Source organism: Vicia villosa, linkage group LG1 (assembly GCF_029867415.1).
Source record: "Vicia villosa cultivar HV-30 ecotype Madison, WI linkage group LG1, Vvil1.0, whole genome shotgun sequence".
In the NCBI taxonomy this organism is placed as follows: Eukaryota; Viridiplantae; Streptophyta; class Magnoliopsida; order Fabales; family Fabaceae; genus Vicia; species Vicia villosa.
In genome coordinates, this window is record NC_081180.1 from 230,974,758 (window position 1) to 230,985,033 (window position 10,276).

The 10,276-nt window shown below is 36.7% G+C and overlaps 1 long non-coding RNA gene across 1 annotated transcript; it reads right to left on the reverse strand.

The window, feature by feature from the left end:
• Positions 1–9,380: 9,380 nt before the first annotated feature.
• Positions 9,381–9,746, reverse strand: LOC131623491 (uncharacterized). The gene is made up of 2 exons (XR_009290240.1): positions 9,616–9,746; positions 9,381–9,531 (listed from the first exon to the last, which is right to left on the reverse strand). It is a non-coding gene; the product is annotated as an uncharacterized LOC131623491 (long non-coding RNA).
• Between the last annotated feature and the right edge of the window lie 530 nt (positions 9,747–10,276).

Genomic DNA, 10,276 nt, shown 5'->3' on the forward strand with positions numbered 1-10,276 from the left:
TGTGTTATGTGTTGTAATCTATTATTGTGTGAATTGATGAATAATAGATGTAAATCTGAATATGTATAATTGGGTGAACCGTATATTGTGATGCTTGTTATTTATGAATTGCATAATATTTACTAATTGAGAATGAGACTCACCCTTACCTGTTGTCATTTTCAGATTGAGGAGTAGCGGCATTAGTGCTTGGTGAGGATGACTCGTAGAGTTTATCCGTTTATGTTGGATCGTGTCGGTCATGCTCTGATCTGTAACACTGGGGAACGATAGTTTTAGAGTTTTTATGAGATTACTCCATTTTATTTGGTGTTGGTTTATATTTCTATTTGGTTGTATTTGATGATGTTTCATGTTCCGCTGTGATAAACATGATTATGTTTCGGTGAACCGTTTCCTAATGAAGCATGACTTTGACCTTAGTTGAATTATTTGTTTTAAATAATTGTGGCACTCTTGTGTGTATGTTTTTACTGTGATTATTTATTTAAATTGCCGCGGGGTTTAGAAGGGTGTCACAGTTGCGGGAAACCATCAATATTTGTGTAAAAGCGTACTAGTATAATTGAGTTAACTGAGTAACTACCCTGCCCCGGGCTATCATTAAGGGGTTTCAATTTGCACGTAAAAGAAAACTCCTACACCTTAGGCTCAAAGGGGTTGACGAGGGATTAACATCCTTATATCTCCACTTTTTAGGAATTGAAACAACGCCTGTACATCGTCAGCATAGTCCGTTCAAAAGCATATTGTATGAGGTTGCGGTATCGTTTTCGTTACCCTCCCTCAAAAGGCTTACAACTTAGCAGGAGTTAAGTATCACAAAACATATGAAAAGTAAAGATGCAGTTTAAAATGAGTGATAGAGAAATAATTTATTCAAGACAAACGTATGCAATGCACTAATGATGATTATTAAAACAGATAATGTCTATCATAAGTCGGATGTTTAAACAAACAGAATAGAAATTGAGCATGAAAATAAGTCTAATGATTGAAAAGTTCATCCTTCTAGACATTAGTCAGTCTTGTCGTGATTATTCATGGGAGCAGTGATCACTACAGGAGTCTTGGGAGGGTTGAATTCGATTTCCCTAGCATCAATCATATATTGGATCTTGTTCTTCAATGGCCAACAATCATTCGTATCATGTCCAATGCTATTGGAAAGATATGTGCACCTCGCATTGGGCTTATAGCTAGGAGCAGGAGTGTTGGGCTTCACAGGAGGATCCCTTACAGTAATCAAGTTTGCCTTCAGCAGGTGTTGTAGTACCTGAGCTAGCGACATATTTATCTTTGTGAACTGACGCCTAGGTGTGTTTTGCTTGTTTTGACGACTTTGCTGTGGTACAGGTGTGGAGACCAGGACTTCCCCAACATGTTGGTTGCGTTTATCTCGACCTTTCTGGTTGTGCACGACATTAGCCATGTGAGGCTTCTCAAGTGAGTTGAAGTTAATGATCTTGTCATTAATTAAGTCTTGAATCTTGTGCTTTAATTGCCAACAATCCTCTGTGTCATGACCTGGATTGTTCGAATGATAAGCACATCTCGCATCGCACTTGTATCTAGGAGTAGGATTGGCAGGAACTGAATATGGAAGCAATAGGGTTATTAAGTTCTGATTGAGTAATTGTTGCAGAACTCGAGACAGTGGTATGTGTAGCGGAGTCAATGATATCTTAAGCTTGGATCTCTGATTATCTTGGCCCCCTTGCTGCCTACGTTGATCATTCTCCTTCTTGATTAGAAGTGTCTTTAATTCTTCTTGCCCCTTGGCCAAGTTAAGGATTATCTCTTGGAACTGGATGTTCTGAGTCTGAAGATTTTTGACTGATTGCTCGAGATCCATTGGTGCTGAAATAAACAGCGAGAGAGGATGAGAGACATATGGCGGGAACCTATTATGCAATGTTATGAATGCACATGAAATGTTTTCAAGGATCTATAGGAAATTTAGTTAGCAACATTGGAAATGATTTGGTCGCATCTTTGTTTGAAGAGTTCTGACTTTCGTCTTTGAATGTCCGTCTTTGAGAATCGAGATCACCATATCGAGTGGGTCATAACCTCCTATTCGGGATACCTATTCTTTTGAAATGGAAGGCATATGGCTCGAGGAAAATATATCCTCTTCCCCCTTGATAGGCACTGAGTCTCTGAATCGGAAGACAAATGGCCAGAGGAAAATAAATCCTCTTGCCCCTTCGCGTGAATTTAGTCCTTGATAATGGCACAATAAAGACGAGTGAGTCATGATGTCATGATGTCATGTAGATGTAATGTAGTAAGAAAACCATAAGGTAATAAGGACGAGTGAGTCCTACAATAAAAACCTGCAAGGAAAATAAAGGTTAGTATCAAACACAAACAAGTCACACAAGTGGCCTTAGGTTTAGAGGCTTGCATGAAGTCCATAGGTAAGTACCCTCCCCACTGAAGTTTAGTTTGTTCAACCTGTCCTAGATAAAGATCGGGTTCTAGGGAGCTCATATCATTGACCTTTCTCGAAGGCACTTATTTCAGTTCAGCAATTGAATCACCGACCAAAAATGTCTTGAAAGTCCAGTCCATATGAGCGTAGCTTCGAGTATCAACCAACTTCAGTCGGAACCAAAGCCAGCCATCTCGCTACTTTCTAATAGGCGAAAGTTAAGTTCAACTAGGGTTCGAGGGCAAATTAGTGCTTAATTACACCACGCAGCAGCCAAGTGTTTCCTCAAGCTGGATCCCAAGGAACACCAGGACACACCAATGTGTCACACTAACGATGGCCACCATACCAACCGCAGCAGTATACGCCGTGCAGTCTCCTTGGTCTCATGCCATTTACCTAAGGTACTCTGATCCGGGTTAGGATCTCTCACACAAGTAAACCCAAACAGGCCCACAAATATAAAGCATAAAATACAAACAATTTAAAGTGAATCCTAAACTTTAAGGTAACCCCTCTTTTTATTTGAAACCGTCCCCAGCAGAGTCGCCAGGTCTGTTATACAGTGACCTGACTTTAAAGAAAATGTCGCGGTAAGCAAGAGTCGCCACCGACTTTTATTTTATCCAATATATAGAAAGGCTAAAAGAACAGAAAAATACCTTTTAAAAAGATTTTGAGTTCGGGGGGTAAGTTATACAAAGGGAAGGTTTAAAGCACCCTTTGCATCCATGGTTATCCATGGGCTCTTAATTGCTTAGCTCACTTGTTTTCAAAAATGTTTGTAATGTGAATAAGAAAAGTTTTTGAGGAAGAACTTTAGCTTGTAAATAACCGTAGTATTTTTGAATTTGATTTTGAGGATAAGTGAGAAGAAAGATTTTGAATTTGAATTGAGCAAACAATTAAAAGTTACCTACCCTAAGTTTGAAAAATCGTTCTTTTAGCTTTTCAGTTTGAAAGGGCTATCTGTACCATAAAGAGGGTAGGAAGTCCTTTCATTGGATGTTGAAGAGTCATTGAGTTATCATTCGCCATAAGACTGTCCCTTGCCATAAAGATGGCAGGTAGTCTAAGGGAAGGATATGATAGTCATTTTTAGGCAACAGACGAGGATACCTTAGCAATGGGGACAAATCATCATTTACCGAGGCAACATCGAGGGACAAAATTGATGATGAATGAACTGAGGGCAACGTTTTCTTTAGGTATCCTCGGAATCGAGGGACTTGACTATTTTTTAGTATAATTAGAGGCAACAGACAACAAAGGCAACAGAGTGATTACCCTAAAGGTGTGTGGGTGCATAATCACGTGGTTAAATTCAGTGATGTTATCTTGTAATTAGGTGATTCTAGATTAATTACAGGCTTGCACTCCCTAAATTACTAACCATGGCAGAAAAGTAAAAACAGTTTAATAGTCCTACGCTATTACAATAAACACCTGCGGGGAAGGGGAAATAAAGGCAGAAAATAAGAGGAAACAATAATTAATCAAAATCCTTGAATGCCTTGATCTTCCTCGAACCCTTGATCAATTCTGAAAATTAAAAGGAAAATAAATAAGGGTTAGTGTATTACAGATTCATTGACTAATTATACAAACCTTAATTAGTGAAAACAAACCAAGTAAAACAATTAATTATATAAATAATTATTTTATATAAAATTATTACATAACAAAAATAAAATGTTTAAATAAGTTAAAAATAAAAAATAAGAGGGAAAGGTTTTTGGAAAGATTCAGGGCAAACCCTGATTTTTTGGGGGAACAAGGTTTTAAAGTTAATGGACAACCACTACCTAAAAACCTAAGGCTATTAGGGTTTCTAAATGAATTGAGGTTAACAAACATAAAAATTAATTATTGGTTCCTAACCTAATTAATTTTAAAATTGGCTAATCCTGATTAAAATAATGTAATACTTAACTAAATTAATTAATCATCAAACCTATTTATTTAAACTAATTATCTAGTCATTTAACCTAAAGAACTATGTTTAATTAATTAAAACAAATTTAATAATAATAAAAAATTTATGAAATTCTATATATAAAAAACCTAAAACATTAAATTATAAGCTTAAATGGCCTTTAGTTTTAATAAAAAATAATTTTTAAAATAATTAAAAAAACAAATAAATAAGAAAGAAAGAAAAAACAAAAAGGAGCTTAGCTTTTAATTTGGTGTGGCTGCTTAAGGAGGGTCCAGGGTGAAGCAGCGCTCCCTAGCCTTCAGATCTGGGTGAAGGAGGATCCGATGGCTTAGACATGGGGATGTATCGTATGCCTTAGTTAGCCAAGCGCGCTGGATTCCTTGAAACAAATGCCTCAAAAAAATAAATGAACGACGCCTTTAGGAATCGAAGCCAGGCGCATGGGTCGTTCTTTGTTTTGCCACTGCATCAAACCTCGCATGTTGTCAATAATGGAAAACAGATTAATATATATAAAAAATAATATTTAAATTTAAACACAAAGAGAAGACGCGCGCTCCCCTGGTTCGCTTCCTCATGAAAATTCAACAATGGCAACGGTTTTTGGCCACGGTTTTCACGCGTGGCCATAGCTTCTCAAACTCAAATTTGCAAAACAAAGGTCAATCCAGGCAAAATAATGGTCCATGTCAACTATATACGATGCCAAGAATTCAACAAGCTCCTCGATTTAGCTTGAAATTGCTTATGTATAAAACCCCCATTCAAGAGGTGTAGAACCCTAATAATGGTACACTGCATTGCTTGCGTCAAAACTCCAATTAAACCAATCAATCATCATCGAAACATCAATATCAACAAGAATACATAGCCAAATCTAATTGAGGTAGTATGTTCTGGCAATGCATATCTACTGATGACTAGTGTTGTTGTCTTCACTAGTGCTTATGGTCAGCTGGAGTCCGATTGGTGTGATTGGAGTATGCATAGGTATAAATCATGTGTTAGAACATAGTTTGGTTCTAATTATATTTTAGTGTTTTGATGATAACAAGCAAACAAATTTTGTATAAAGAAAACATGGTACTCTAATCATATGTTTCTAATTTCAGAAGATGTACCAGTACCAGCAATGAGAACAGAAGTTGAAGAATAAGAACTTAAGGCTATAGAAACTTCTGATACCACACGATGCAAGCATATCTACAACAGAAGTTGAAGAACAAAGCTGAACAGAAGATTATAAAGGAATGATTCAAGTTAACACCGCTGAAAAAGCAACTTCTGATACCGCATGATGAAGACATATTCACAACAGAATTTGAAGAACAAGACTGAATATAGAAGTTTATGCTGATTGATTCAAATTAAACCGTTGAAGACATAATCATTAGCAAAATGGCTGCAACACTCCAAAAGCGTAATTTCCAAGGTTGATTGAAGAAGCTATCCACATGCAATTTCTTGGAGAAAGAAAAAGCAAAGACAACACGCAAACCATTTAATATTGAATGAGCTCAACAAAGTTTTAGAGATAACGGTCAAAAATTATGAAGCTATATATACTCATGATCGTTTGAAGACAAGAAAACACACATCTTGAACAAAACAGAAAGAAACAAGAAAGATCACACAAGAACGCTGCAACTCTGATAAAACATCAAGTGTGAAGAAAAACTCTCGGAAGCCAAACTCTCTTATTCATATTCTGAGTTTATTATTCTATACTTAAACTTAGTGAAATATCACTGTGGTGATTACAGCTTTCTAGAAGCAAATCTATACACTATCAACAGAAGTTACATGGTAACTAAGTCCTTGAGAGACCAGTTGCGTCAGAAGTCTCAAGAAGTCTAGGACTAGATGAGTCTTAGAGTATTTGTGAGTCACAAGCAGTTGGCTTGTGCGGGATTGTTAGTCACCAGCAGATTAGCTCGTGCACTTTATTGTGAGTCACGACAGTTGGTCGTGCAAGTGTAATTAGGTGTTGATTATAGTGGATAAGACCTCTATTGAGAGAGGCAAATCACCTTGTTGAGGGTGGAATGGAGGTATCCTTATTGAGAAGGTGAACCAGGATAAAAATAATCGTGTTCTGATTATCCTTCTGTCATAAAGTTTTAGAAAACACACTTATTCAACCCCCCTTCTAAGTGTTTTCTCAACCTTCATCATGGAGTTAGTTACCTCTAGTAGGGATGTTGTATGATGAGACATTTATGTACAATGCATGGATAATCGGTGTGGAGTTTCCATGATTGTTAGTTTGAGGGGGAGATTTGGTTAACCTCCTCACGTCTGGTTCAGCCTTGTGTTTAGTTCGCTGTTGACCTGTGTCACATGGTGCTTGCAAGCAGAAGATGCTGACTCAAGAAGAGTGTGTCAAATTATTCTTATGGTGGAAGTATCTGACAGGATAATTGGGAAAGGACTTAAGATCAATTGCTATTTGTGCCAAGTACAAGTATTTAATTGATTATCCTTCGAGTTCAAGATAACTGATATTCTTAAAGATGTTGGGACATATCTTCTTCAAGACCCTGTACAGGAAGGATAGTGCATTTGTTTTAAGATCTATCTCTTTGGTGGCAGCAGAAGCATATGATCTCTGAAAAAGGTTTTCTGGGAAGAAACATGTTCAGCTTTGGAGTGTACAAGAAGAGGGAGACATCATAATCTTGATAGTGGTTACTTGGATCAATTTATTTCTGATCTAGGTAAGGAAGTGCATTGGCTAGTGCACACTGTGGAGTCAAAAACAAATGGCAGTATTCTTGACATCATGAATACATCTTTGCTCAAGGAAGTGGCATCCTTGGTACAGCTAGGGGGTTAGTCTCTAACTAGTCCTTCTGATGACTCATGCATCAGAGTGCCTGATGTCTTTGGAGAAGAAGCAGGGATTCATCAAAGTGTGAGCTTGGATGACATAACTGCATAACTGCAGGATGGAGGTTGCTACTCAAACTTGGTTTCACAATCAAGTCTATGAGAGCATTGAACTCTGGTTTTGTAAAGGAAGGAAGTTCTTTCAAGTGGCAGAAGAGGGAACTGAATTTAACAGCTAGATGTTAAAACATAATGTTTTGACATTTGGTTCAACATCAGAATCTTAGTTGGTGAAGTGGCACATCAACTTAAGATAAAAAGATCTATAGAGTTGAAGATTGGATACTTCAAAAAGATCGCTCTCATTGCAGTTCTTTGGAATTGTTGGGTAGAGAAGATGTTACATGTTCTTGTCTTAGAAATTCTAAGCTTGTTTTTATATAACATGTAGCTTGAAGTTCAAGTTTCACTTGAAGGGTCTGAATGTCCTTGAGAGAAGTCTGATAAACGTGGAGAAGTCAAAAAGTGACATTTGATTTTTCATATGAGGATTCATGAAGGAGGTAATCAAGCAGTGGCATTTGGTTTATCTCAGAAGTGGGTTCGAAGGATCGAGATTATCAACATGTAGCAGCTGATTATTCTTTTGGATAGTCTTAGACAGATTACTTTTGGGTAGACGAGTAATAAGTTGAAGACAAAAAGGAGATGTTTTCTATTCATCTCTTGGAGCTTGTGGTAGAAGTTTTGAGATATCTATGGAAGATTATATCTTGAAATGGGATGAGGATGTAGGTCTCCCAATGTGTGTGACTGATTGTATTCTAATCAAGCTGGTGGAGCAGTGTTTTCTGAAGATTATCAGATGGTGTTTTTTTGTGTCGTGTAGGATGTCCTAACAAATGTTAAGACATTATGAGAAGTTATGTTTTCTGTTCTGGTTAGAAGAAAGGTTGACTCAGAGTGTTGGTGCGTTTAACCAATAGAGTTAAACAAAGGGTGTGCTCTTGAAGACATGAAGATGCGTCTTATGTTTTCCATTCATCAAATGGTCTTATTTTGACTTTAATCAGAAATTGTTTGAAGGTTCAAATGGGTGTTGGATATGTTCCTTGTGATCTCCAAGTTTCAAGAGTAGAATTGGGTGTGCATGAAAGGGGGAAAGTGGTCATGTTATGAAGAGCAACTTTTAAGAGGGAGATGTCAGTTGCTTTGGCAATATTTATGGCCAAACAGGGGGAGAAGTGATTGTCACCCCAGATTATGTTTTTGTTGCTGTTTTCAGAACAAGTTTTCTCTGGTATATGCATGTTATGTGATAGTGTAGTTTGTGGAACTTGTTCAACAGGTCTGATGTTGTGATGTGTATTAGCAATTATGCATATCTAGTAGTTTGCTAGCTGTTTTCTGCTGCCGTGTTTCACTACAACGCGGAAGGGCTTTAAAAGCGCTTTTTTGGGCTACTAAAGCGCTTTAAAGCGTTGCCAAAGCCTGCGCTGCCGTAGGTTACGAAAGTGCTTTTGAAAGCGCTCTGGTAGCCCCCCTATAAGAGCGCTTTTTCCATAAAAGTGCTCTGGTAGCCCCCCCTATAAGAGCGCTTTTTCCAGAAAAAGCGCTATGGTAGCCCCACTATAAGAGCGCTTTTTCTAGAAAAAGCGCTCTGGTAGCCCCCCTATAACAGCGCTTTTCCAAAAGCGCTTTCGTAGGTTGCGTTTTTTTTTTTGCTTTTTTTTAATCTTAGGCAGCGCTTTTAGTAATAAAGCGCTTTAGTAGGTGGCCCTTTAAGAGCGTTTTTTAAAAGCGTTGTCGTTGCTAAATGAGGTATTTTAAAGTGCAACCTGTAATTTCAGCCTCCCAGTTCGACCTGTAATATTTTCGACCTGTAATATATTTTCGACCTGTAATATATTGTCGATGATATATTTTCAACCATAGGTAGGACAATATATATATATATATATATATATATATATATATATATATATATATACTAATATAATACCATTATAATATCCAAAATAATATATATACATCATTATAGTTCCTGTCAAACAAACTAAATCATGTAAAGTATGAATACAGAAAGTTTCACATGTAACTAACTCATGCCAAACAAACTAAATCAGTAACATCAACAATATTATACTTCAAATATTGGCAACAGTATGAACAAAGTTTGTAACCATCCTAGAGTACTATAATATTATACTTCAAATCGACACAAATCCTACATGAATAGCTGATGAATATAAAATTGACACAAATCCTCTTTGATTTCTTCCAACTTAAGTCTCGTGTAAGAAGCAGCATAGAAGTCGTCAAAGTACTACAGAACAAAAACATAATATGAATGATTTAGTTAAATGTAATAAATTATAAGAAAATATCTAATTAAGTTATAAATCCATACCGTGATTGGAATCTCTAATTGATTCGTTTGAAGGATTTCTTTCATAAACCTCAAAACATAGTATCCGCAATCTGAACTGTTTCGCTGTATCGGACACTACATAGAAAAACAAATAAGATTTTATAGTTGTCTTGTTTTATCAAGTAGCATAAATATTATAAGCAGAATTGTGAAAATTAATGTACCTGCACTTTGATCCAAGTAATGTTATTTGATTTAGTCCGGGATACCTGTGCGTCTCGTTGACTTCGGAACACTTGTATTGATCTAACAAAAATATAAAAGCATATATTTAGATCAATATCACAAAAAATTAAATATATAAATATACATGAATATTTAGAACGATCCCACTTATGTATCAATCATTATCTTCATAGCCAGATAATTGGTCCACTCGCCATCTACCGAATTCAAAAAATATACCACTTCTCTTATAGGGTTGATAGCAAGCAACAACCAGTGTGCTCTATAAATTAAAACAACAGGTTATATGAAAATTTTGCTATGCAAAAGAAACAAAGATTAGATGAACCAAGAATGAGAAACTAACCCTACTAGTCGGGTATTATACCCCCAAAGAATCAGACTTTCTGTATTGCCGGTGGACAGGAATCTATCGACTAAGCGCTGTCTAACTGATTCCGGTTCCGTAGCAATT